The sequence below is a fragment of the Barbus barbus genome (genome assembly GCF_936440315.1).
Source record: "Barbus barbus genome assembly, chromosome: 47".
Lineage (NCBI taxonomy): Eukaryota > Metazoa > Chordata > Actinopteri > Cypriniformes > Cyprinidae > Barbus > Barbus barbus.
Window position 1 is genome coordinate 8,739,341 of NC_136725.1, and position 24,741 is coordinate 8,764,081.

The 24,741-nt window shown below is 36.0% G+C and overlaps 1 protein-coding gene and 1 long non-coding RNA gene across 8 annotated transcripts in view; one reads left to right on the top strand and one right to left on the bottom strand.

Annotated features, from left to right (window-relative positions):
- The window catches only part of LOC306865430 (opioid-binding protein/cell adhesion molecule homolog), a 347,027-nt gene that overhangs the window by 207,888 nt on the left and 114,398 nt on the right, over positions 1-24,741 (bottom strand). The window lies entirely within an intron of this gene.
- On the top strand, positions 7,908-10,509 carry LOC306865934. Its single transcript, XR_013783907.1, has 3 exons — positions 7,908-7,988; positions 8,747-8,838; positions 9,834-10,509. It is a non-coding gene; the product is annotated as an uncharacterized lncRNA (long non-coding RNA).

A 24,741-nucleotide genomic window follows, 5' to 3' on the forward strand; every position in this document is an offset into this window, starting at 1 on the left:
CAATATTATTGGATATTGTATTTGAAAAGGTGGTATTATTATTATTATTATTATGCATTTTAAAATAATTAAAATGCATATATAAATTATTTATCTGAGCAATATATTAAAATTACTATAACATAAAATAACATATATTAACAATTTAATATAATATAATAAAGATATCCACATATATTGATATAAACTGTATATTGTAAATTGCTTTGTATCATATTTTAAAATATTACAATATATTTATTTATTTTGTCATTTAGCAGATATATATATATACAAATATATATATATTTTTATATGTAAAACATTACTATTATTATTCAAACTTTTTCAAACTTTCTGGTCCAGCTTTCTCAAGCCAACTTAAAGTTTGTCTTGAACTTTTTTATCTAGTTGTTGTTGTTTCTTGAACATTCTGGTTACACTTTGGTTTAGGGACCAATTCTCACTATTAACTAGTTGCTAATTAGCATGCCTATTATTAACATATTGGCCATTTATTAATACTTATAAATCACATATTCTGCATGATCACATTCTAACTCCCTAATCCTACCCAATACATAAACTTAACAACTACCTTACAAACTATTAATAAGCCACAAATTAGGAGTTAATTGAGGCAAATGTCACAGTTAATGGTTTGTTAATAGTGAGAATTGGACCTTAAAATAAAGTGTGACCAATATTACTGAAGATCATTTTTTAAAATAAGTAATATGCAATTTATATTACTGTTTTGCATAAATATAAATATATAAAACTTTAATGTAAATTGCATATTACGTATAAACAATTTATTTGAGTTTGTGTATAAAATAGCACCTGTTAATTTGTTTGTTTATTACTAAAATAATAATAATAAAAAAATGAAAAAAGTTGTGATATTTCACTTGTCTGCCATCATCAGCTATCAGGCACCCAGAAACTATTCTACATTCTGATGTAGTGGACATAAGAAACCCATTCAACACTTAAAGTGCAGAGCGGGATCATGGTATATCAGTGCACTGCCACAGACAAAAAATAAACGCACGCATTAAATTGATTTTTGGCTTGCTCACATTGACAACACAGAGACGAATGAGTCAGGCAGGTCAAGAAAAAAAAGAATGCTGCAAAGCTCATTCTGAGATTCTTCGACGGTCCAGTCAGTGAGAATTTCTATGGTGTTCTTTCTCAACACCACACAGACAAGGCCAGATACATCCAGTGCTTGTGTGTGGGTCATTAAGACAGCAAAAACAGTGGTTTACAGCCTTCCCTAGAACAGCCAATTAAACTCAGGGATGCTCTGAGCTATACGAAAGCAACATGGCTGCATCTGAGGTTACAGCAAACAGTCTGGCATGTTGAGGTGGAAACAATTTTTGTTTTTTAATCTGAGAATTTGGAAGATAGATCAATTGAACACTACTGTGAAGCCTGGCCAAGAAATGGTCCACTTTTTCTTATCTAGTAAGAACTGCAGATGTATAGCCTTGCAATGGAAGCAAACAGAGAGTCTTAATTTGAGAGTATTGACATTAACTATTAAAGCATCACAAAAAAATGAAGGAATGGCTATTAAAACTGAACAGGTTTTTATCAATGTTTAATTATTACACTGTTTGGGTTTAAAATGAGACAAAATGGATGAAAAAGAACAAGTGTGTCATGAATGTAGCAAATTATCTGCAAACCATTGAGTGCACACATCTGATAAACATCTTAACAGAGCGTATTAGCATACATTGACTAGTTTAGCAGTTTTTGAGCTCTGAGAGGGTTTTCTAAGAGGGTTTTAGTGTGCTTAACTGTATTATGCAGTACTGTTTGCACAGTAAACACTCTCAAAGAAGTTGCATCCCCTTTAAAAGCACCGCCACAAGTGTCATCAAATCACTGCTTGTATTATGCATTCACTGAACTGAGCAATACATTTTAAGACTGTTATAAGCCAGACTATCCAAACATCAACATTGTGCTTTTTTCATCATTTCATTCTGTTGCTCTTACTGTATTTTAGCACAAAAGTGAGCAGAATTTTAACATCCTATAAGAAATTCCCTGATTTCCTTAAAGGAATACTTAACCCATGCAAAAATAAAAATTTGCTGAAAAGGTATTCACCCCCATGCCATGCAAGATGTAAAGGAGTAGTTTCTTCATCAGAACAGGTTTGGAGAAATGTAGCAATACATCACTTGTTTACCCATGGATCCCACTGCAGTGAATGGGTGCCGTCAGAATAAGTTTAAACAGCTGATCAAAATAATTCAATAAGGAGCTTATTCCACATGCCTCCATTCCATCAATTATCAATTAATCAAAAGTTATTATGCATAATCCATTATAACGTTTCATCCAGTGAAAAAGTCCATCACTGTTGTCCTCTCACATCAAAATCCACCAACATATTTTAGACTGTTTTGCTTGTAAACAGTGCTTGGTCTGTGCATATTTCTCTCCTGATTCAGATGAGATGACTTTCACTTGAGAAAGCAATATTATGGATAGAGGACTAGTATTTAAAATAAAAATATGAAGTTAAAAACATCTTAATAATGGATTTGTTTATTACAAACACACAAATTTTCCCTTCACAAGATGTTAATTGATAGTAAGAGTTGTGTGGGTTATTTTGATGTTTTTAACAGCTGTTTGAACTCTCATTCTGACGGCACCCATTCACTGCAAAGGATCCATTGGTGAACAAGTGATGTAATGCAAAATTTCTCCAAATCTGTTCTGATAAAGAAACTCTTCTATATCTTGGATGGCCTGAGGATGAGTAGTTTCAGCAAATTTTCATTTTTGGTTAACTTCTTTTCCTTTAAGGCAGTCTATGGAGCTAATCGTTTAAATGTTCAGTTTCTAGAATAAGTACTTTATGTTGCCAGCCCTTTTCTCGGCTGATTTTAACAGTAAGACATTAATGCTCGGAAAAGCATTCCACCACATGCCAAGATCATCAAAAACAGTTCATCAGCATGCCTATCACTCACAGACACTTCAAAGAGTGAGCGCGCCGAGAATAAACTACAGAGAGAGCATTGAAGTCGAGCAGCAAAATAATACTATGTCCTAGGTGGGCTACTTTGCAGCCATTGGTGAATTTCTCTCACAAAAACAAAAAGTAGAGATGGTTTTTCTTCTGTCTGTCCTCCTCAGGCTGTTGCTGATGTATGAGCATTGAGGAAATACTAGTAGTAAACAGAGCTGGATTTCTGAGTGTTCTGAATGAACTTCTATCTGTAACGTGGTGAACGAGACGTGTGGATCCATTTGCAAGCTTTTATTAATAAACATAGAAAAATAACAGGTACGGTCAAAAAACCAGCAAACGGGTATGGCACGGGCAAGACAAAAGAGCAATCCAAGGGCATGTGTGGGTCCTCGATCGGTGAACAATATCCAGAGGGCTTGAGAAGAGGGGTAGTCCGATAACCTGAGCAATAATCCAAACGAGGTATACACAGAGTCTGAAACGGTGAGACAAGGGTAAATCCATGATAAAAGGGCAGGAAACGAGACTATAAACCAAACAAACTAAACTTAGACTTAGAAAACACAGAATGGCTTGGCAAGGCAGCTAACACTAGGAGTATTATACGCAGAACGAGACTCAGAGCTAGAGCTAGACATACACATACACATACACACAGAAGGCTCGGTAAGGCAGCTAACACTGAGAGAGTGTTATACGAAGAACAATACTTGGCCAAGAAGAAAAGGAAGTCCATGGTTTAAGTAGGGTGTGTGATAATTCTCAGGTGTGAGCGTGATTAGTGTAATCAGCTGTATATGCGTCGTCAGTGCAATGGATGATGGGAATTGTAGTTCATGGGTGAAGTGCAACAGTAGTGTGGTGAAAGAGTCAATGTGATGGAGGAGTGACCTCTGGTGGTGAGTAAACGGAAGTCTACAGACCAGATTCGTGACACTAATGGCCTTTGCCAAGTCCGTGCCAGGCATTAGTTAGGGTGGTGCTCTCTTAGTCTGAAACACGATGTGCATGGATATAATCATGCTCAGACGAGCTAGCTGTAGTAAACAAATATATATAAAGACATTTATAATGTTTCTATTTTTAGATAAATGCTGTTCTTTCAAATGTTCTATTCATCAACAAATACTGAAAGTCGGTATCATGACTTCCACAACAATATTAAGCAGCAAAAGCCGTTTTCAACTCTGATAATAATAACTATTATTAATAATTGAGAACTGATAGCATTAATGGATATATCATACATACAGGTGCATCTCAAAAAGTTAGAATATCATGAAAAAGTTCTTTTTTTGGTAACTTTCAAAAAGTGAAACTTTCATATATTCTAGATTCTTTACATGTAAAGTAAAACATTTCAAAAGTTTTTTCTTTTAATTTTGATAAATAGAGCTTGCGGTTCATGAAAGTCAAAAATCCAGTATCTCAAAATATTAGAATATTTACATTTGAGTTTCATTAAATGACCATCCCTACAGTATAAAATATCTCTTGTTCTTTGAAACCACAATAATGGGGAAGACTGCTGACTTGGCAATGGTCCAGAAGACAATCATTGACACCCTCCACAAAGAGGGTAAGTAACAGAAGGTCATTACTGAAAGGTGTGGCTGTTCACAGAGTGCTGTATCAAAGCATAGTAAATTCAAAGTTGACTGGAAGAAAGAAATTGGGTAGGAAAATGTCATAAGCAACAGGGATGACCGCAAGCTTGAGAATACTGTCAAGCCAAGCTGATTCAGACACTTGGGAGAGCTTCACAAGGAGTGGACTGAGCTGCATCAACAGTCACCATGCTCAGATGTCTTCAGGAAAAGGGCTACCAAGCCACTTCTAAAACAGAAACAACGTCAGAAGCATCTTACCTGGGCTAAGGAGAAAAAGAACTGGACTGTTGCTCAGTGCTCCAATGTCCTCTTTTCAGATAAAAGTAAATTTTGCATTTCATTTGGAAATCAAGGTCTGGAGTCTGGAGGAAGACTGGAGAGGCACAGAATCCAAACTGCTTGAAGTCCAGTGTGAAGTTTCCAAGGTCAGCGATGATTTGGGATGCCGTGACGTCTGCTGGTGTTGGTCCATTGTGTTTTATCAGGAGATTTTGGAGCACTTAATGCTTCCATCTGCTGACAAGCTTTATGGAGATGCTGATTTCCTTTTCCAGCAGGATTTAGCACCTTCCAAGTGGTTTTCTGACCATTATATTACTGTGCTTGATTGGCCAACCAATATGCTTGACCTGAACCCCATATGGAATCGATAGTGCCTCAGCAGTGCCGCAGGCTGATCGTTTCCATGCCACACTTCACTGATGCTGGAATTTGTGCTAAAGGAGTCCTGACCAAGTATTGAGTGCAGAAATGAACATGATTTAAAGAACTTTTCTGTTTTTTGCAAATCCTTTTTTTGATTGATCTAAGGAAGTGTGTGTGTGTGTGTATATATATATATATATATATATATATATAATATTAAAACATCACACTGATAAATGCATATATATATATATATATATATATATATATATATATATATATATATGTGTGTGTGTGTGTGTGTGTGTGTGTGTGTGTGTGTGTGTATTCATATTCATTATCTTATTATCTTAGCAATATCATAACAATTAGTTATGTTTAATTATTCACAGCAGCAATAATTAATAATTATTATTTTTGAAGGAATAAAATATTTTCCAGATATTATTTTCAGGAATTAATTTGGCTTTGGTACAATGAAAACAAAAACTAGTTACAATCTGATACTCTCACACCATGTCAGATGGCAAAGAGATACCTGTAAACACATCACAGAATATTATTTTAGAAAATATCCACACACTCTCATTGCTTGAGAACCATCTTACTTACTGGCTGGTATAGTTTTAGTGTCATAGGGATTAAGGGTTACAAAAAGAAGTTTAAAATGAGTTTAAAATATTTCCCCCCCTCAAATAGTACTTAACAGCTAACAGAACTATTACTGCTCATGAGAACAGTATGAAGCAATTCCAACTTAAAAACAATGCAATTTTTATGAGCTCCACTCCTCTATGGGCTATATGCTGTCTCTGTTTCAGAAGATTTCAACCACAAACATCATAACCAGCATTCAGAGACTAATAATTGATCTTTTTTCTATTTCTTTTTCACTTTTACAATTTTCCCACAGAAAGTGTGTGCTTTCAACAGGCAGTGACCTTCAAACCAGCAGGGTAATGATGAATTTTTAAAAAACTCTTAAATTATTCATGACACTTTTTTGCAACATTTTCATCATTTTTTTCTCACCCATATAATTTCACATGTCAGACAGCTTGTGTTCCTACTGGCCAAATTATGAACTTGTTGTTTTATTCATCAGGATATGAGGACGTCCTGACACCTTCACTACTGCAAATCAACACATCAAGGAAATGTAGATACCTACACTGTAGTCAACTACAATATACATGGATTTTCATTCTTGTTTCTCTCCATTCGGTATGTTTAGCCCAAAGCGCTCTGCTTAATAAAGTCCAAAAATTTCAGAGTCTTATAAATGTGTGGATTATACGTGGATAAAGAGTTTGTACCAACAGCCGTGGCTCACTGCTAAGTACAGAAGGATTGTGATTGTTTTTCTGTTTACTGTAGGCTAACCTCCTGGTGTCTGCATCTGTACAGCCTCTGTCATTGTGGAGCCAAAATAATCTGCTGTTTTTTTTTTCAAATCCAAACATCTACATAATCCAATTGAGACTGAGGATGGCTCACAGCACTGCTGTATCAGTAGACCAGCCATGAAAATAAGCTTAACGCTAAGCGCCATTATAGTGCCTATTACAACAATAATAACAAGCATAATATGGTTTTATGATCTTTGCATACTCCCATCTGTCTCTCTTCTCTCTCCTCTCTGCCAGCGACCTGGCCTTTCCATCTCTGCCATCTGGACTCAATAATTTGTCCCCCACATGCACACTCTGTTGCTGTCTATTTCAGTTTCTCTGTCTTAATTGATTTAGCTTCACAGGTGCATTCACGCCATTTACATTTCGTTTGGCAGATGTGTTGGTTACATTTTTTTTTTTGCATAAATCACAATCACATCTGAATGTCAAAGACTCTGAAAAAAACGAAAAAATAAAAGGTGCAGTAAGATATTGGGAAAAAAATCTGAATTCATATTTACATTCAACACCTAATTTAAAACCGTAATGAGAGGAGACAGCTTAGATTTTTCTCAGACTGTAGAGGAGACACGCTTTGCTCAAAGTTCACATATTTAATAAGAATATTTAATTCTAGGATGAATTAGCCATAAAAATCTGTATTGATTAGTTTTCTATATAAAAAAAACTATCCTATCTTTATTTTATTTTATCTGAAATTAACAATAATTTAATATTATAGATATTAAAGAATGTAATAATTTACCTCAGAGAGACATTTTTATGTATGTATTTATGTATTTATTGGTTAACTACATTACATTATCATGAACAATAAAAAACACTTCTACAACATGTTTTAACCACAGCTAATGTTAACATCAACATTTGCTGATTCATTATTAAAATCAAGTTGTCTCTGTTGATATTATTTAGTCGAGCTGACCTAGTTGTATTCTACGACGGCGTTTTAGTGCCACCTTAAAAAATAAAAAAAATCTAAGATTACGAGATTAAAGTCGTAATATTTCGAGAATAAAGTCGAAACTACGAGAATAAAGTCGAAATATTACGAGAATAAAGTCAAAACACTACGAGAATAAAGTCGAAACTACGAGAATAAAGTCGAAATGTTACGAGAATAAAGTCGTAATATTTCGAGAATAAAGTCGAAACTACGAGAATAAAGTCGAAATGTTACGAGAATAAAGACGAAACACTATGAGAATAAAGTCGTCATTTTTTTTATTTTTTTCGTGAATGTTGTAGTTTGTTATGTTTAAGCACGTCATCTGAGCCAGTTAGTTCTTAGTTCTACGGAAGGCCTTGCAAACATCAGCGGTCATTTAAAAGGTAAGCTTAATTAAAAACTCTTTAGTACACATTTGTTAATGTAGTTTGATGGAATTGAATAGATAGGCTATACAATAACGTTGCAGTTAAAACCGAGAGTATTGCATTTTTAATGCTAGCAATCGAGTTTTTTTAACTATCTTAACTGACCATATACAGTAGCTAAATATCATAACCAGGAGAAAACACTGGCAGTGAAATTTAGTAATCAAGTTAGCGGAGCTGAATTTGTGAACGTTTGTGCGAGCTCTATGTTCACGAAACATGGATTTTTTCCCTATCCTCTGATAATGCGTCACAGCGCAGAACTGTTAACATATGTGCGTGTCATATGTTACAACAGTTGTTTGATTTAGTGTCCTCTGTCTCTTAATGTAATCCCAGACTTGCTCAATGAAGTTGACATCAGATCTCTGTGTGGACCTGTTATCGGACAGCTGTTTCATACAAAATGTCCCTGGAATATTACACCTAATGAATATTTGGACATATTAAACATGTTAAAGCTAAAGTTTTTTTAAGGATCCATCCCCCCCTTTAGCAAAGTCTAACATTCCAAACACTTTGCACAGTACTGTACTGTATATCATTTTCAGGATTTGTTGAAGGTTTAAAAAAATAAAAGGGTAAATACATGCAGAAGGCATAAAGATTAATTTTGTCCAAAGATGCATTATCACTGTTTCTTCCCACTAGTCTTATAAATTATATTAAAGTTATCCAATTTAAATTTAACACTCCTGTGCACTACTTTGCAGCCCCAAGAATGGAGGAAAATAGTGATAGTTTCAATTTCCTAAGAGATCGAGGCATCCCTGAGGAAGAAATTACAGCAATGAAGCAGCAAAAGGTATGGTGTTTTGGTTAATTTGATTAAGTTATTAGGCACATTGAATATGGTTCAACTAACTAATAAAATATGGTTCAACTAAAATAAAATATGAACACATAACAAATAATAAGAATACAATTTTTTTTCAATTTTCTTTTATCCTTCTGTTAAAAGACAGTCCCTAGGGCCTTTTGCACCACAGAAACCTTTTAATGGTACTGTGAAATAGTTTGCGCAAAATCGTCCGAGTACTTTAGTACTGTACTTTTAGTTCTGGAACTAAAGCAGTGTGAAAGTCCCTCCTGTCATGTAAACAATAACAGTACTTCTAAACTTCTAACTAAACTTCTCTGCCCTGTCACAACCTAATATCCCTTTAAACATGCACCTACTGCAGGGATGGGCAGCATCAGTCCTGGAGGGCACTGTCCTGCAGAGTTTACCTCCATCATACCTAATTAAGGGACAGTCACACTACACTTTTCATTCCATTAACTTACATTTCATATGCAAATCCGAGAGAGTGGAAACCATAAGTTTGGTGAACTCTAACCTGCAAATTCATATGAAACCGTGTGACCAGTAGAAGATTGATACATCACAGCATGACCTCATCCACTGTGAGACACCAATGTGTCCCTGAGCAAGACACTTAACCCCTAGTTGCTCCAGAGGCGTGCGACCTCTGACATATATAGCAATTGTAAGTCGCTTTGGATAAAAGCGTCAGCTAAATGAATAAATGTAAATGTAAATTTTGCAAGTCTAGCACACTTAAAATTTTCAAGCAATCCTGATGATTTTTCAGATGTGTTTGATTAGGGATGGAGCTAAACACTGCATAACATTGGCCCTGCAGGACCGGATTTGTCCTGACAGTTGTATCAAATCTGAGTGACCAGATTTTACATTTGGTTCTTCTTTTTAATAACATGTCCTTTTAGCTGTTATGAAACAGTATGATTGATTTTCTTGTTCCAAAAGTTAACGTGCATGTCCCTCTTCTTTCACAGATTGACAGAGAAGTCATCCTGCTTATGGAAGATGCAGACCTGGCCAAGTACCTTCCCTCATATGGAGACAGGATTGCCCTGATACATTTTTGCAGGCATCAGACCCCATCTGCAAAGCGAAAGCTGGGTCTTTTTGACAAATTGAGAGAAAAAATGAAGATTAGAAAGGCGGCAAATGAGGATGAAGAGGAGCCACAAACATCAAACAAAAAAGCAAGCTGCAAAGCAAAATCATGCAAACGAAATATTGAAATTGGGTGGCTTCATGATGAAAATGGTGTAATAAAACAGGTTCGAGCAAGGCAAGGTGGGGGGACCAGAAAACTACAGATAAATGCTGAGGCAAGATATGATGATATACTAAAAGAAGGAAAGGCATTATTCTTTCAGAATGGAAACTCCACCAAAGGCGAAGAGTCTGATTTTGAATTTGAAGTTTGGGATTTCAAGCTAAATCCACTCCCCAAGGATGTCTCAGTTGGAATGATTTACAACACTGTCAAACTCCCCATTTTGCGTTTCTATGTAGCAACTCGTCCAAAAATGAGCTTTAAATATATATTAAATATTTTGCATGTATTACGTTGATTATAGTTAGTTTTTGGTGTACTGTAATTTCTTGTTTGTATAAGAATACACCACAACTGTTCATTAAAAATATTTATTACACTTAACTCAAGATAATACATTTACATTTATTCATTTAGCTGACGCTTTTATCCAAAGCGACTTACAATTGCTATATATGTCAGAGGTTGCACGCCTCTGGAGCAACTAGGGGTTAAGTGTCTTGCTCAGGGACACATTGGTGTCTCACAGTGGATTCGAACCCGGGTCTCTTACACCAAAGGCATGTGTCTTATCCACTGCGCCATCACCACCCATAATAAAATATATTAGCATAACACTGTAATACACATACTATTTTAATACGGTCTCTAATGTAATATAGACCTGAGTTCAAATTTAATTATGCTTTCATTAAAATACAAACATGTAAAGTTTTTCTTTCTAGATATTCTCTAGTATCTCATTTCTTAACAGAGTGTACAGTTCAGCTGCATGGTATGGGTCCACAGGAACAATTAATCCTTTTTCTTCCATAAGAAGAACACAGAGCTCAAATACAGTCTTGTCACGGGGTACTGCCCCTTTGGGTTGCACTCCTCTTTGCAAGCAGCCACTTCTTGAGGAAGAACAGATTTAAGTTTGTCTTCTGTTGCACCATGAATTTCTGGCAAAGAGAACATCAGAACTGGGCGAACTGCGGGCAATCCCTGGCCTGGTCGTGGTCTTATTTGGTGGGTGTTCCATGTTCTCACAACTTCATCTAGCTCATTCTGCATGACAAATAAAGACATTCATTATTAAAACTGGATGTAGACTGAGCTGCAGAATCACCATCATACATATAACCCCCCCAAAAAAGTTATTGTTCATGAATTTTGACACTAAAAATGATTCACCATTTTATCTATAACTATTTACTGCACAACTTATATGCACAAAATACATCCTTGCATAAACAACACTTTGAACTTCACATAATAGTTAAATCCAGTTGTTTATAGTATTTGAACTTCAGTTCAAAGTGGATATTACTGTATGATTAGCCTTTAGAGGTAATCGTAATAAATACCTAATAAATTGTTACATACCTGGACAAGGTTCAAGAAGCAGAACTGTATAAGATTTTTATCCAAGAAATCACCAGAGAAATGCCCATCGTCTTTGAGGGTCTGAAAGATGTCCATCCAAAGTTGTCCACTTTGTTTACGCAGTATGCCCCACCATGCCTCTATGCGTTGATTTGCCGTGCTGCATCCATAAAACTTTTCTCTCCTGCGTAACTGTCCGTGTGGTTTCTGCGCAGGAAAACCTGCATGTCTTTGACGTGTCCATTTTCTGTTCCTGGGTCGGCGCGCAGTCGCTCGGGACAATGCGGGTTACAGTGGAAATGTAGTAGTCTGCAATTACTTTGGGGTCACTGTTTATTCTCATAATTTCGACTTTATTCTCGTAGTTTCGACTTTAATCTCGAAATATTACGACTTTATTCTCGTAACATTTCGACTTTATTCTCGTAGTTTCGACTTTATTCTCGAAATATTACGACTTTATTCTCGTAACATTTCGACTTTATTCTCGTAGTTTCGACTTTATTCTCGAAATATTACGACTTTATTCTCGTAACATTTCGACTTTATTCTCGTAGTTTCGACTTTATTCTCGAAATATTACGACTTTAATCTCGTAATCTTAGATTTTTTTTATTTTTTAAGGTGGCACTAAAACGCCGTCGTAGTATTCTTATTAACTAACATTAACAAAAACGCATAAATACTGCAACTGCAATATATTGCTCATTGTAAGGTTAATGCATTACAGTTAACTAACATGAACTTATTGTAAATAACTGTATTCATATTTAATATATAAGATTAAAAATTATTTTAAAATAATAATAATAAAAGACATTTCAAAGACATTTTTTACTACACAACTACAAAAGGAAAGCAATGAACTGTAAATATTAGATTTTATTACAGTTTTGCCAGAAAGCAAGTTTTCTGTAATGAGTTTCTTTTCTGCAGGTATTATGCCTTCAGTGCTATAATCTTATAAAAAGGTTTACTTATATAAGTCTCTTCACTGTATATTTTATCACAAATTACAAATTTGACCTTCAAGGGAAAATTGGTCACTTTGGGGACCAGAAGTCGCATCTTCACTAAATATCATAAATATAAAATGAATGTGTTAAAAAAAAAAAAAGAAATTTGAGATGTTGTTAGGGATGCCATTAAATTCAGATGTTTAGAAATACACAGAAAATGTGGTGTGAGATGGAGGTAAACTGATGTGGTGACTCACGTGTGCACACAAACCCACACTCACTCACTCTCACACACACACACACACACACACACACACACACCCACACCTACACAAAGATCGACACTCCCTCTTGTTGAAAAACTACAAGGTGAGATGGGAAGGCATGAGTTCTGATTTCCCTTTATTCACATCGTTGGCAGAGTCACAGGGGAGCCAAGAGGACCCTTAAAGGCAAAGGTTTACAAAGGCAGAGAACATCACACATTGCACATTGGAATGCGAGGCAACAGGGTTTGACTCTGTCTGGGGTGTTAAATATTCATGCCAGCATATGTGTGAGTACGCGTGTGCATGCCTGACATGTTTCTGTGAGGATCAGTCCTCCATTTCTACATTATACACACATTTGTTCAAAAGGCAAAAGTTAAATATGTATATACAATAGAGGTGTGCGATATACAGGTCCTTCTCAAACAATTAGCATATTGTGATAAAGTTCATTATTTTCTGTAATGTACTGATAAACATTAGACTTTCATATATTTTAGATTCATTACAACACAACTGAAGTAGTTCAAGCCTTTTATTGTTTTAATATTGATGATTTTGGCATACAGCTCATGAAAACCCAAATCTCAAAAAATTAGCATATTTCATCCGACCAATAAAAGAATGGCCATTATGTTCATTTATGCACTCAATACTTGGTCGGGAATCCTTTTGCAGAAACGACTGCTTCAATGCGGCGTGGCATGGAGGCAATCAGCCTGTGGCACTGCTGAGGTGTTATGGAGGCCCAGGATGCTTCGATAGCGGCCTTAAGCTCATCCAGAGTGTTGGGTCTTGCGTCTCTCAACTTTCTCTTCACAATATCCCACAGATTCTCTATGGGGTTCAGGTCAGGAGAGTTGGCAGGCCAATTGAGCACAGTAATACCATGGTCAGTAAACCATTTACCAGTGGTTTTGGCACTGTGAGCAGGTGCCAGGTCGTGCTGAAAAATGAAATCTTCATCTCCATAAAGCTTTTCAGCAGATGGAAGCATGACGTGCTCCAAAATCTCCTGATAGCTAGCTGCATTGACCCTGCCCTTGATAAAACACAGTGGACCAACACCAGCAGCTGACATGGCACCCCAGACCATCACTGACTGTGGGTACTTGACACTGGACTTCAGGCATTTTGGCATTTCCCTCTCCCCAGTCTTCCTCCAGACTCTGGCACCTTGATTTCCGAATGACATGCAAAATTTGCTTTCATCCGAAAAAAGTACTTTGGACCACTGAGCAACAGTCCAGTGCTGCTTCTCTGTAGCCCAGGTCAGGCGCTTCTGCCGCTGTTTCTGGTTCAAAAGTGGCTTGACCTGGGGAATGCGGCACCTGTAGCCCATTTCCTGCACACGCCTGTACACGGTGGCTCTGGATGTTTCTACTCCAGACTCAGTCCACTGCTTCCGCAGGTCCCCCAAGGTCTGGAATCGGTCCTTCTCCACAATCTTCCTCAGGGTCCGGTCACCTCTTCTCGTTGTGCTGCGTTTTCTGCCACACTTTTTCCTTCCCACAGACTTCCCACTGAGGTGCCTTGATACAGCACTCTGGGAACAGCCTATTCGTTCAGAAATTTCTTTCTGTGTCTTACCCTCTTGCTTGAGGGTGTCAATGATGGCCTTCTGGACAGCAGTCAGGTCGGCAGTCTTACCCATGATTGCGGTTTTGAGTAATGAACCAGGCTGGGAGTTTTTAAAAGCCTCAGGAATCTTTTGCAGGTGTTTAGAGTTAATTAGTTGATTCAGATGATTAGGTTAATAGCTCGTTTAGAGAACCTTTTCATGATATGCTAATTTTCATGAGCTGTATGCCAAAATCATCAATATTAAAACAATAAAAGGCTTGAACTACTTCAGTTGTGTGTAATGAATCTAAAATATATGAAAGTCTAACGTTTATCAGTACATTACAGAAAATAATGAACTTCATCACAATATGCTAATTTTTTGAGAAGGACCTGTATATCGCCTGCAATAATATCGTAATTGTTGCTTTAACGATGTGCAATTTGACATTATCGAGTATTTTGCAAAAACCATTCAAAACACACCCACAGAAAATAGAGATTTTTTTTTGTCAATATCGCACACCACTAATATACAAGAATATCAAGAAATTAATAATTAAAATTCCATTCCGCGCAAAATATCTGAATCTTTATTTGCGTGACCCAGAATGCACAGATCCTTCATACATACGTCATACTTCATACTATATAGCATTGGACTCAAACTCAATTCCTGGAGGGCCACAGCTCTTCACAGTTTTGCTCCAACCCTAATCAAACACACCTGATCCAGCTAATCAAGGTCTTCAGGATCACTAGAAACTTCCAAGCAGGTGTGAGTTGGAGCTGGTTGGAGCTAAACTCTGCAGAGCTGTGGCTCTCCAGGAATTGAGTTTGAGACCACTGCTATATATGGTAGAGTGGGGGGAAATGCCCCCCCTACTGTTTTTCCCCAAATAACCACAAGATAAAGTCAAGATACATTTTTATTGTAACTATGGTCTACGTTGACGAGAGTGATGTAGAAGTTTTCACCGTGAAGCTTACACCAGTGATGTACTGGAGAGAAAAGCATTTCACAGTAAATGATCTAATTTTCAGCAGTAAGAAAAAAAAGTTTAAAAGTTAAAGCTTGTTGTTTTGTAGAACATCACAGTTATATATAATATAACAGTAGATAGAACTGTAGATAGGGAGTATGTGTTATTTAATAAAAATATAATATAATATTTTCAGAATTACTTTTTTTTTTTTTTTTTTTCCCCAAACATACACTGTGGGGTAAAACACCCCCAGGGGGCAATGAGCAATTATTCTAGTTATTCTGTTCTGAACATCAAATCCACTGTGTTTCCATCAAATATATTCTAACTAGTTGGTTGAATAAAAATATTTGGATTTTATGTTTAAAAATGACCTCAAGTTAGCATCAGGTAGCTAGTTAGCTAGCCAGTTAGCATCAGCTAGCAAAATGTTTCAAATAGGCTATTATAATTTTGTAATTCATAATCACTGTCTGTACTCTGATTTTACGGTAAAAGTTTAAAGCAAATTGCTTTGTCTGACTGAGGAGCATTTTACCCCACCCATGGGGACGTTTTGCCCCATAGGTGGGGGTAAAACGCCCCTTGGTACAAATTTAATTTTTGTTAAAAATCTAATAACATGAAAATTCGGGACATTTTAAACTCGGGACACGTTTATAATTTAAGTCATTGCCATTAAAACTATGATAACTTTTCTGAACATTTAACTTTTGTTGCACAGAAAAGTATTACACAGTCCGTAAGGGGGGGCGTTTTCCCCCACTCTACCCTATATGATTTTGGCAACTTACAATAACACTGAATATGTATCGGTTTAAGCATTAGAAATTAAATACGGTCCAAGATTGGCTAAAAGGTCAACATAGATTAATAACAACAGAAAAACTAAACATATCTTAGCCCAATCCATCATTTAGAAATTTTTGAGAGAGTCATTCTCTGTTCAGATAGCTGCGCTTCCCTGAATGCCATTATCTATCCAAGTCTACTGTAAATGCAGTCAGTTGATTATGTGTATTGTTGTGAGCCAAACATAGTGGATTGACCGGGTATGTACCACAATCACTCTGTTCCAGCTCCACAAAAACAAAACTAAACTAAACTAAATAAACTAAATTAAAGCATATTGTCGTTCTTGCTGAAAGTATGTCATAATCACTCTGCTCCAGCTTCACAAAAATAAAAACAAAACAAAATAAATGTGTATTCTCGGTTCTGCTGAAAGTGTTTCATAATCACTCTGTTCCAGCTAAAAAATAAAGGTTGAAAGCGTTCCATAATCACTCTACTCCAGCTCCACTCCATAAAAAATAAATGTTGTTGGTGTCGAGGGAGAAGAGTAGAGGAGAGAGAACGCAGCCCTGTGGAGCTCCAGTGCTGATGGTGCGAGTGCTGGATGTGAATTTACCAAGCTTTACTAACTGCTGTCTGTCTGTCAGGAAGCTTTTGATCCACTGACAGACAGAGGTGGGGACGGAGAGCTGTGTCAGTTTATTCTGAAGGGTGTCCGTGATGGTGTTAAAAGCGGAACTGAAGTCTACAAACAGGATCCTCACATAAGTCCCTGGTCTGTCCAGATGCTGCAGGATGAAGTGCAGTCCCATGTTGACTGCATCATCCACAGACCTGTTTGCTCTGTAGGCAAACTGCAGGGGGTCCAGTGATGTCCAATATAAATAAAAGTGGTACTGAAGTGATCTTTTACTGAAAGAAACAGACATTCTGACTTTCAAACAACTCGCGTCTTGCTCACTTCAATCCACTATATATTTTTTAAGTACACAAGTCATAACACAACGCAAGTATTTGCTGCATTCTCAGTGTTGCTGTAAGAAACGTTATACGGGGCATTAACCTAAACTGACAGTTTATACTAGCAGGCCAACTACTTTCATGACTGAGCAACAGTTTAAGAAAATGCTGAGGAGTTTAGGTAAAACTAGTTAAACAGTGAACATATTCATAACTAGTCACATGAAAATGAATACAAGGTTTAATGGCACAGACATTCCCTCTATCACCGCCTACTTTTGTTGTCTTTAATCCGTTTCCTTCTTCAAAAAAAAACCCTAAACTCAGCTCAAGGACACCTTTGGTCAAAATGAGGATACAATTTTTTTTAATTAAATTGAATTTGAATTAAGACCAATTTACTTCAAAGCGAGCGTGCGATCATGGCAGGCCCTTTTCACGAAAATGTGAAGAATGGATACGAGTTCCAGTGAGGCTCTGGGCCCGGAGGACAGGCTCTGGGCACGGACAGACCCAGAATGTCTGTGCGTGCAGTGTTACATCTCTTTGAGAAAATGCTCTCATGAAATGTGCTGTTATTTCCCTCAGGGCCTCAAACATTTCAGATCCCCTTGCATACACATACACTGGTGGCCGGTTTGTGTACAAACTTGGTGTGTGTCAATGTGACATGAATGTGACTGTGGTAAAGAAATCCATCTTTGGTCCCTCAGAGAGGCTGCAAGCTGGACTCTTTTCAGCCACGGCACAAACAAGCAGATGCCCCACAATAGAGCAAAGGTCAAAGCTCGCAAACTTCCTCCTAATGTCAGCTTACACGGTGACAGCACTGCTAACTGATATCATCCCCTGCAAACACAATACAAGCATGCCTTTGTTCTGTTTAGAATTGAATCTCAAAGACAACGATCCAACATTCATTATGATGCAGCAATGTAGTTCTGTCATGTCAGTTCTTGTGATTTTACTAATCTGACTGAGTTTGAATACCCTTGAGATGAACAGCCACTGAAACCACTTCAGGAGGTGGATTTTCCAAATCATTAAATCTGTCTATGGACAACTCATTAGTGTCTTTCCGAACAGTATAGATGTACTTTGAGAAGCTGGTAGGGTGATTGGAAATGAATAGCCTAGGGTTGCGTGCAAATGTCCTGGCATTATTAATTGTTTTGTCTGGAAAAGGCATTAAAGCAAATGGGCGAAAAAATCAGGAAACACAATTTTTTCTCATTAAGTTCAATGGGGTGTTTGTTAACACCACAGTTTTCAAATGCAATTTGTGCATCAAAATTGTGACTTTAATAAATTCTTCGTGCACATGGGACACACAATGTCAGGGTTTTTTTTTGTAAATAAGAGATCGAATTAGCATATTAATTACTTAAAAGGTGAAGCATGTACTTTTATTAATGCCAAATACTTATTTTCTATTATGCTTCATTGTGCATATTATCACCACAAGTAAAACAATTATAAGTAAGCTATTTAAATGCTGAATTTCCAAAAAGTGTGATCGTTTGAAAATATTACAAAGTTGATTGTTTTTCTTTCAAGTTGGAGATTTTCTTTCATCACCTTTTTTTTGTTTTGTTTTTTTAGCCAAATATATAAACTATAACTGCCAACTGATCAATTATTACTGACTATGCATAATAATAATAATAATAATAATAATAATAATAATAATAATAATAATAATAATAATAATAATAATGCATATATGCAATAATAATGCAATAATGCAATAATGCATATAAAAATTTTACTTTTTTTTTTTCATTTAAATTTAAATTCCTGGAAAGGAAAATTAAAAACTCTCCCTTTTAATAAATAATAATAATAATAATAATAATAAACAATGCAAAAAAAAAAAGAAAAACACAACAATCCTAAAAATAGGCATATAATAATTCACATTTATTTTGTCTTTTAAGTTTAAATTCCTAGAAATTAAAAACATTTAACAATTAATTTATAATAATAAATTATTATTATTATTATTATTATTATTATTACTAATAAATTTAAATCCAATTTTTTACTTGAAATAAACTTTAACGCAAACGTTTATGCATTGTTGTATTAAAGTGGATGATGGACTAAGAGCGTGAAATTGTCTTGGTTCCTTTCTTAATTTAAATTTTTCGCTTTCTCTTTCCCTCTCTATTTCATTCATACTTACCATGCGCTGTTCTCATTGCTAACTTAATATACATCAAACGCTGACTGACAGGACAACTACAAGAGTAACCATGAGGGGTTCATTCTGTCTGCCGCAACAATCAATGAAGTGCCAGCAAACTGTGTGTAGATGAAGAAAAGGAAGGGGGGGGGGATCAATTTCCGGGGCGCTGTAGAGCCAGTTAATTCTGCTTTCATTGAGCGAAAGAGTGAATGAGGCAGTCCAGTGAGTTAAAACCTCTCAGCAGGGTCTGACAGTGACATCCAGAGAGACTGGACAAAGGCTGCGTTTCAGTTTGCTTCGGTCTCAGCCACTCCCCTCCATCAGAAACTGAACGCTTTTCATTTGCCTCGAGAGCACTGGCATGCGTGAGATGGTTCAACTAACCATTTACAGTTGAGGTTTAGCAGCCCATCTGCAACACAACCGGTGCCAGGAATAGAGTAGCTGCCTTTGTTTTCTGTGAAGCCAATAAAATTCAGGTGTTACTGATATTAATTTTACACATTAATTTATGAAATAATTATAGGAGCCTCTTTTGTGCCACAGGATAAAAATGTAATAAAGGCAATTACTTTTTATAACGTAATGAGGTGTGAATTTTTATCTACATTTCAAACTTTTCTCCCAATTCTGTTATGGAGATTTAAAAAAAGACTCTTTATCTCACAGTTAAAAATTCAAAATGTTGTCATCATTTATTCACTGTCATGTCATTCCAAACCTGTATGACTGACTTTCTTCTATGGAAGGATTTATTCCCCATACAATAAACATCAGTGGGATCCAATATTGTCTAAAACCGGTGTGAAAACGGTTTTCATAAATCTTATTTTGTATTGCAAAGAAAAAGAGAAATTCAAAAATGTTTGGAATGGCACGAGAGTGAGTAAATGAAAACTATCTTCCTTTTTTGAGTGAACTTTAATGCGTAACTTGCCTGTTATAGTTTGAATTATCAGTATATATATATATTTTATATATAGCCCTAATTTGAATCTAACTTTTTTGTGCTCCTCTGAGACAGAATAAAAAATAAGGGAGGCTGCTTGCTTCCAATGAAATGGGAAACACATCGATTGATGGTTGGTTTTGTGTTTGCAGGAATGAACGATCAATAACGATGCAGATGCTTGTTTATTGTTGGCACTGCCACTGAGCTAAAGAAATAAAACTTAAGATCTCACGACACTGGGAGAAAACATTCCACTGAGCTTCAAACATATAAACTACAGTTAAACAGCATTTACTTTGAGTGAGGGTGTTACACTACTTACTGTCACACTTCTGAAATATAAACAATGGCAACAACAATTTGACTGACAGCTGTCGACAAGATCCTATAATTGAAACATTGTCTACCCGTAACTGTAAGAAAGACAAACAGATTAAAAATGTTAAATGCAAAAATACAAGGCAGAAAGATTAGTTACTGACAATAATACTAGTGTAATAATAATACTAGTACTATTTACATGTTCATGTATTTTATCTGTTAATAAAATCACTATGAAAACTTGCCTTACTGGGTATGAAGCAATATTTCAGGCATAAAAAAAAAGAGACTGAAAGAGACAGATCAATAGCAAAAGAAACTTTGCGCTGAAGAACCATCAAATATCTTAGTGATTTTTCATATGTAAGTTATTTGGGGTTTTTTTTATTACACAAGCACACTGTTTTTACTTCATCTACAAGAGAATAATTCAAGCTACTGAACATTAATCACTCTATATTCGTCAGTTTCCAAGGGCAAAACAAATTGCAGCTTCAATCTTACGGTCTTCAATATCTACAGTATAAATACATATTCCTTCCCCTTCCTTTTGAGAAAAATCAATGTTTTTATAATTCAATGTTTGCGTATGTAGAATCACAAAACATCCATAAACACCTACAAAACATCATTCATACGAGAGAATCCTTCTCAGAATGCCAGAATAGATGTGCTTTATCTTCTAAAATAAATGGATTATAATTAGTAGCATCATAATTAGTAGCATGGACTGATTTATGACCTTTAAAAATAAAATAAAATAAACAATACTGTAAAAAGTTGAGATACACTGAACAAAATTATAAACGCAACACTTTGGTTTTTGCCCCCATTTTTCATGAGCTGAATTTAAAGATCTAAGGCTTTTTCTATGTACACAAAAGGCCTATTACTCTCAAATATTGTTCACAAATCTGTCTAAATCTGTGTTAGTGAGCACTTCTCCTTTGCCGAGATAATCCATCCATCTCACAGGTGTGGCATATCAAGATGCTGATTAGACAGCATGATTATTGCACAGGTGTGCCTTAGGCTGGCCACAATAAAAGGCCGCTCTAAAATGTGCAGTTTTATCACACAGCAAAATGCCACAGATGTCGCAACTTTTGAGGGAGCGTGCAATTGGCATGCTGACTGCAGGAATGTCCACCAGAGCGGGGTGAAGTTACAGTTTGAGGATCCAATAGCGTTACAAAGTTTAGTGACAAACTCTTTTGAATGCTTTTCATATAATGAAGACCAATAGCAGTGATTTAAAATTATAATAATGAAATATAATAGAGTTCGGATAATTTTCCACAGCACACCTGACAGAGCTAGGGTATGGCGACTGCCATACTCTGCCATACGGAAACGCCGCCCCTGATGACAAAGCCAGTCAGCAGATCTCGGCACATAAAGAAGCTTATTTAATGGATGTGGAAATGGCAATAGACCTTTCACCCTTTCTCTCTCCATCCATCTGTAAATAGGATGGGGAATACAGACCCCATCAGGCCTCTGTCACCTGCCGGTTGTTTTGTTGGACTCCTAAAACAGGAATCTCAAACATATACGACGGCCTACACTTATTTCATGTTGAGCGGGGAACCATGTTGCGACCTCATCTGTTGTAGCATTTCCTCTCTCCACATGTACAGCTAGAGATGTCCTGTGTGACTGATTGAGGGAGACACAGGGCATCGTAACCTCGGGCTGAACGGGCCCGAGTGGCATAAGACAGCAATTATGATTTGCAGGCCACATTATGATTATTGCGATTTGGACAGCAAATAGACTGCAGGAAACACTATGGTGTTTCTGAGACAGTATAAAGGCTATAAATGTCAAAATACCATGGTATTTCCATCTGATCATCTGACAGTGACTGTATCAAGGTAAGATATTTACTTGATAAAAATTACCTTTACTTTCATACCTCAGTGTTTATTCACAAATATTCTTATATTCAAAAGTTTGGAATCAGTAAGATTTTGAATGTTTTTTATGTTTGTTTTGATTTGAGTTTCTTATGCTCATCAAGGCTGCATTTATTAGATCAAAAATACAGAAAAGTAATATTGTGAAATATTATTGTATTTTAAAATAACAGTTTTATATTTTAACATATATAAAATATAATTTATTCCTGTAATGCAAAACCTGAATTGTCATCAGCCATTTATCCAGTCTTCAGTGTCACATGATCCTTTAGAAATTATTCTAATATACTGATTTATTATCAATGTTGGAATCTGTTGTGCAACTTAATTTTTTTTTTGGAATCTGCAACAATTTTTTTTCAGGATCCTTTGATGCATAAGTAAAAAAAAAAAAAAAGATATTTTTTTAAGATAGACATCAAAATAAAAATGCAGCCTTGAGTACAGTAGACTTCTTAAAAAAAATTAAATATCTTACTAATACCAAACATTTGAACTGCATATACTGTTCAATATATATTACTCGCATATTAGTTTGTTTTCACCCAAATTGTGTATTTCACTACTTTTCAACATTTATTGTCAGTTTTTAAATTAATTACTGCTTTTAAAGAGATGTGATGAATATAAAATAGCATTTTCAACTGGACCACAACGACTTGAACTTGAAAATATCACTTGTGTTTTCCCCCTCTTCACTTTATAATCAGTAGTTTTTAAGTGGAGCAACATTTTATTACCCAAAGGCATTTCTTTGAAGTAAAGATTATTCTGCTCACTACTACTCCACATGAGATTAAACATTTTTTCATCCGAAAAAAGACACAAAGGCCACATGTCTCTCAGAACTTAAAACTTTCCCTTCAATGTCCCTAGTTAAGACTAATCCATTCCTTAACGATAATGAATAAAATTACTAGAGCTAATTCTTAAAGTAAATATTTGAATGTTTTAGTAAGAATGCACAATGCCTTTGGAGCATCCAGTATGCTCTTAATTGTGCTTTTTGATGACAACGCGATTTCACAAAGCCACAAAGTTCATATTTAAGTATTTTTTAGCTAATGTGTATAGCCTACAGCAAACACATTTTGTTTGACTTAATGGACTAGCATCAACAAATCCAATTTAAACCTAATGTAAAAAGTCTATGAAAATCTATGCTCTGAGATTAGCAAGGAACAGTTTCCAGAGGAAGGTTTATTTTTTGTCTTTTCCAAAGTGATAACTGTTGCAGACCAAGATTATTAATTTGTACTGGTCACTGGAGAGTCACTAAATTCTGGTTTTCGTGCTTCGTGAGAGCTTCTGATTTGGACTAAAATGAGTTCATGTATCTGGAACTCACCCGTTGCCAGATAACACATCTGAACTTGTTCAATCAAAGGTGCGATACGGCCTCTGCAGATCAGAGCCATCTGCGGTCATGTATTTTCAGAAGGACTTTACAGTGAACAGTTTTCAATGAAAAGCCAGTTGAACTCCAGTAGAATTCAATTATAGCACACAATGGAGAATCTTTTCTTGAGAAGCGTAACGTCCGAGCGTCCTTCAGGCGACCCTGATACACACGCATACAGAACGAACATTACAGCAGTACCTCATGATATTAAAGGAGATGGGAACGCATGTCACCCATGTCTTATAGTTATGACACGAGAGGCAAGAAAGCACACTGCAGAGGAGGGTCCTGTATACATTGTCAGGACAAAAGGCTCTGTTGTGTTTAGATGGCTTTGCCTGTCCACACTCACACATAGAACTGTACATGTACACACATACAGTACTGCAAGACTGCCTTAGAGAAAGCATATCATATAATGGAGAAAAAAATTGCATTTATGTAATGGAAAAAAGAATGGAAACACCATATTCTCACCACATACTTACAATAAAAAAATATATTTTACTGTAAAATATGACATATATGATGATAAAGTAAATCAAAAAGACAAAACTTGAAGACTGCTCTGACATCCCTCCATCAAGATGATTTTTTTTATATATATCCACTTATATAAAATAGTTTTTAATAATAGTTTTTTAAACAGTAAATTACTATTAAAAATTTTAAACTACCGGACGGACGGATGGATGGATAGACAGACAGACAGACAGAATGATAGATAGAACGATAGATAGTGAAAATGAAAGTGACGTGACATGTGGCCAAGTATGGTTACCCATACTCGGAATTCGTGCTCTGCATTTAACCCATCCAACGTGCACACACACAGCAGTGAACACACACACACACACCTTGAACACACACCCGGAGCAGTGGGCAGCCATTTATGACAGATAGAACGATAGATAGATAGAACGATAGATAGAT